Source organism: Cupressus sempervirens, chromosome 9 (assembly GCF_028749045.1).
Source record: "Cupressus sempervirens isolate cs-2001-9-10 chromosome 9, ASM2874904v1, whole genome shotgun sequence".
Taxonomy (NCBI): domain Eukaryota; kingdom Viridiplantae; phylum Streptophyta; class Pinopsida; order Cupressales; family Cupressaceae; genus Cupressus; species Cupressus sempervirens.
This window is the reverse complement of record NC_143126.1, coordinates 409,158,696-409,163,788: the sequence shown is the minus strand read 5'-3', so window position 1 is coordinate 409,163,788 and position 5,093 is coordinate 409,158,696.

The window sequence follows — 5,093 nt, the reverse complement described above, 5'->3', positions numbered from 1 at the left end:
AGATAGAGTTAGAATAAGGGTTGGAGTTAGAGTTAGAGTTAGAGTTAGGGTTATATTTAAGGTTAGAATTAAGGTTAGGATTAGAATTAGTGTTAGAGTGAGGGTTATGGTTAGTGTTAGGGTTATGGTTAGGGTTAGCATTAGGGCTAGGGTTAGGGTTAGTGTTAGGGTTATGGTTAGGATTAGCATTAGGATTAGGGTTACAATTAGAGTAAGAGTTAAAATTAGAGGTAGTGTTAGTGTTAGTGTTAGTATAAGAGTTAGAGTTAGAATTAGAGTTAGAGTTAGGGTTCAAGTTAGAGTTAGAGTTAAAGTTAGAGATAGAATTGTGATCAAGGTTAGATTAGAGTTAGGGTTAACGTTACCTTATTAGATTTAGGGTTAGGGTAAGAGTTAGGGCTAGGATTAGGATTAGAATTAGGGTTAGTGTTAGAATTAGAGTTATATATAGTGTTAGGGTTAGGATTAGGGGTAGGTTTATAGTCAAAGTTAGGGTGACGATTAATATTGGGGTTAGGGTTACAAAAAGAGTCAAAGTTAGAGTTAGGGTTAGAATTAGGGGTAGGGTTAGAATCAAGGATAAAGTTAGAGTTGGAGTTAGGGTTAGAGTTAGAGTTAGAGTTAGATTTAGGGTAAGAATCAGGGTTAGCATTAGAATTAGCATTAGAGTTAGAGCTAGGGTTAGAATAAGGGTTAGGGTTAGGATAAGGGTAAGAATTAGAGTTAGAGTTATAGTTAGGGTTAGAGTTAGGAACAGAGTTATAGTTAGGGTTACAATTAGGTTAGGGTTAGAGCTAGAATTAGGGTTAGGGTTACAATTAGGGTTAGAGTTAGGGTTGTATAGGTCCGGGTTAAGACTACGGGTAGAATTAGAGTTACAATTAGAGTTAGAGTTAGCATTAGGGTTAGGGTTAGAATAAGGGTTACAAATATAATTAGGGTTACATATTGAGCTAGAGCTAGAGTTAGGGTAAGGGTAATAATTAGGGTTAGGGCTAGAATTAGGGTTACAAATAAAGTTAGGGTTCTAGGGTTAGGGTTAGATTTAGAGGTAGGATTTGAGCTAGATTTAGTGATAGAATTAGAATTAGAACAAGAGTTGGAGTTAAAGGTAGGGTTAGAATTAGGGCTAGGATTATGGTTAGCATAAGGTTTATGGTTAGAGTTAGGGTTAGCATTAGGGTTAGAGTTATAATTAGTGTTAGTTTTAGTGTTAGTGTTAGGGTTATAATTGGGGCTAGAATTGAGGCTAGGGTTAGGGTTAGGGTTAGGGTTAGAATTAGAGTTAGAGTTAGGGATCAAGCTAGAGTTAAAGTTGGAGATAGAGTTGGGGTTAGGGTTAGATTTAGGGTTAGGGCTGGAGTTAGGGTTACCTTTAGGGTTAGATTTAGGTTTAGAGTTAGAGTTAGGGTTAGAATTAGGATTGGGTTTACGATTAGAATTAGGGTTACAATTAGAGTTAGAGTTACATATAGTGTTAGGGTTAGTATTAGCATTATATATAGTGTTAGGATTAGGATTATGAGTAGGATTAGGGTTAGAGTTAGGGTTAGTGTTAGGGTTAAAATTAGAGTTAGAGTTATAATTATAGTGAGGGTTAGAGTTAGAGTTAGAGTTAGGGTTAGAATTAGGGGTAGGGGTAGGGTTAGGGTTAGAGATAGAGTTGGAGTTAGAGTTAGGGTTAGAGTTAGAATATGGGTTTAAATTAGGCTTAGATTTAGGGTTAGAATTAGCATTAGAGTTAGAATTAGAGTTAGGATTAGAGTTATAGTAAGGCTTAGGGTTAGGGATAGAATTAGGGTTAGGGTTAGAATTAACATTAGATTTAGGATTATAGAGGGTTAAGGTTAGGGTTAGGGGGAGAATTAAAGTTAGAGATAGAGTTAGAGTTAGAGTTAGGGTTAGGGTTAAACTTAGATATATATACTTATATATATATAAACAAATAAATCGATACTAATTTTATCGAAAATAAAAAATTAGAATATATATATATATATATATATATATATATATATATATATAAGCTAGTTTATTTAGTGTCACAACTATTGATCACCAGTAATAGAGTAGCAAAGGGTTATGACCATAGGTGACTCACTCCACATTAGGAGATTAATATCTTTTCGTTAGTCAAGTATAGAATTATTAGTTTATAAACATATTTATTTATTAGTTCATGCCTTCGGCAGGGAACTATTATTTTCATTGAATGCACTTATATTTCTTTTTGTCCAATCAAATTTTAGAATTTTTAAACATATTTGCATATGATATAGTTTGATAATTTTCATATATTTATTAGAATTTAATAATACAAATTATTTACAATCCTATTGGTTCTCATAGAAAATAGCAATGAGAAAAATAATATTCTCCAACTTTAATTCCAAAAAAATGTCACCATCGCTTTAAATACTCTGCAACATCATTTATTTAATAAGTTTTCTAGCATACGTAACTCTGCCATAAATACTGCTCTACCATTGCATATCTGGGCTAATCAAACATTTTCATCTGTACTCCGTCGGTGGCAAGTGATTGCAATTTCAAAATTGATTAAACATTAATTAATGTTTCAGTTGGTGGCGTTCATCTGTTTGAGTTTTGATGTAATTACTTCGTTGATAAGATCACCATAAATTATCTTCCGCCGCCTGACTTTGATGGTCCAATTCTTTCCCTCGCATCAAATCTAACCTTTAATTATCTATTAACACTAACCCTTGTTATGCAATTCTTTTTTCTGAAGCCAGGGCAGCAGGATCTATTCGTGATTTTATTTTGCGAGGCCCCCTCAGAGAGTTTTAGGTGTTGAAAAAATTGGGTCTATGGTCGGAATTTCAGCTTTCATTCAATTGTTTGCATTTTCTTTTTCTTTTGGTTCATCTAATTTTGTGTTTGTTGAACAAAAATGTAGTTGTGCCCTGACAGAAATGACCTATAAGGTTGCCATCGAGGTCAATTATATTTCATGGGTTTTTAATTCATTACCACAATGGCCTTGTTTATTTGTTTTCCTACATGCTTGGGTTCGGCTTAAACACTCGTGACCTCTGTGTGCTTTTTACTCGCGAGTCCCTCTCATGATTCACATTATTACAATTGTCATGCCCACTATAAATAAGCTTTGGACCTGTAGATTTCTTGATATACACAATGGGTATCCATCCAAATAAGGTATATGGCTGGCTATATACACACAACTTTAACAATGGGTATTTAGAGGGCAATGTCTAACTATAATTCTTCAGTATGTTGGTAACTAGCTTTGTAAAATTGTCTCTGACCTTTACCTGGGTAAGTCGATGCTCTTGTGGCTTCCAATCATGCAACTGTGGGGCATTCTCTCAAGAAACAGTCTTCTTTGCACACTGAATTGAGTGTTTGCAATAGCAGTCATAACACAGGCAACAAGGTAGCAGATGAAGGTCAGCTTCACCAGCAAGTGAATTGTTCGACAGGGACATTCACACACAAGGTCAGTTAAGTTTTCTTTCCATTGAAATTGAAGTGTAATATTTTGTATAAGGAATTCTATTCAAAATCAAATCAAATTTATTCAAATGAGCAGTTGGCCCAGATTTTCTTTTTTCATATATGTTAGTAGAATGTTAGAATGAGCGTGTTAGCAAATTGGGAAAGATAGGATGGTTGAATATGACTGATGGGTGGATTGGTTTTCTAGAAAGCACAGGGTTATATGAATCCTATGCTTTGTAACTAAGTGAGATAGGTGGTTTTATGCATGGACGGTGCAGTCATTGCATAGTTGGCCTATTTGTAAATCGAGCTGCTAAGAATAGGTTGAACGTCAATGAAACAAAATATTGCTAATACAGTAATACTTAATCTATAGAGTAAACCCATAAAATGTTTGACAAAATGCTTTGTACAGAATTGACATGCTACATGTGGCTACACCTGCAAAGGAAACATGTTTTGTCAGTTTGAATGATGAAAGGGTTTTTGTATAAATTTTCTACACATTCAACTTCAAATCAAATGAGACTTTACATGTATATTTACCAGTTTGTTTTCCTCAATTTTATGAGAAGTTGAGCGGCCACAACTATGCATAGAAAGGTCCTGTGGACCTATTGGTATGCTGTAGGCAAGATTTTAAATGAAGTTTGATGCCCCATAATATTAAATTTTGAGCTTATGGATACTTTATTTCTTTTCCAATATTTCCTGAAAATGCTTCAGCATTTATTTTGGTTTATAACATTTTTTAGTGGTTGTTTTTTAGATTAGCTATTTACTTTGACATCATTGTTTATGAAAATTTTATTTTCTTTTGATGTGAACATTCTTGCACAGATTGCGACTTTGTAGCTTAACATGTAGATATAATAAACACTTAGGCATAGGTCAATGTGTATAATGCAAAAAAACTAGACTATTTTCGAATGATTATGGTTTATGTACTTTAGAGCAGCATAGTAAATTTGAGAAGTTACTATACTTTTTCTCTAGATAATTAGCTTCCTTACTAGCACTTGGTCCAAAACTAAGCTCTAAGACATAAAAATATGAAAAGAGAACTATAAAACAAAAAATAACTCGGATTGTAAAATCCAACATATGTGATTAGTAGCCAAATCAAATTCTTTATTACACCCTCCAATCCAGATTCACAGAGAGGAAAACAATAGCCATCTAACAATTTCTTCACACAAACTTTAAACTTCAAATTAAATCTTATAAATATCACCAAGTGCACGATTTTTTTGGAGCAATGTATGTATTTTAAAGAAAAGTTTGTCAGTGTAGCCTAAAAAACTTATCTTCTCTGGAAGTTGGAAGTTGGCCTGCTGATCCTTGGCATTATTTCTTGATCCATGACTTTACCAATCCGAGATTTCTCCATGATTCCATCAGTAATATTGACAGGTTCATAGAAGGCTTTCTCTATTTTAAGAACTCTATTTTGGTATAGCTTCAAGGAGCTCTAGATGCTATCCTACTCGGCGTCACATATTTTGCAATCCTTCTGCTCATGTTTATTCCTTTCAATAACACTAATTTTTTTATAAGAAAAAAAATCATTTTCAAAGAATTTTAAAGCAAGGTCAACCTACTGGTCATGA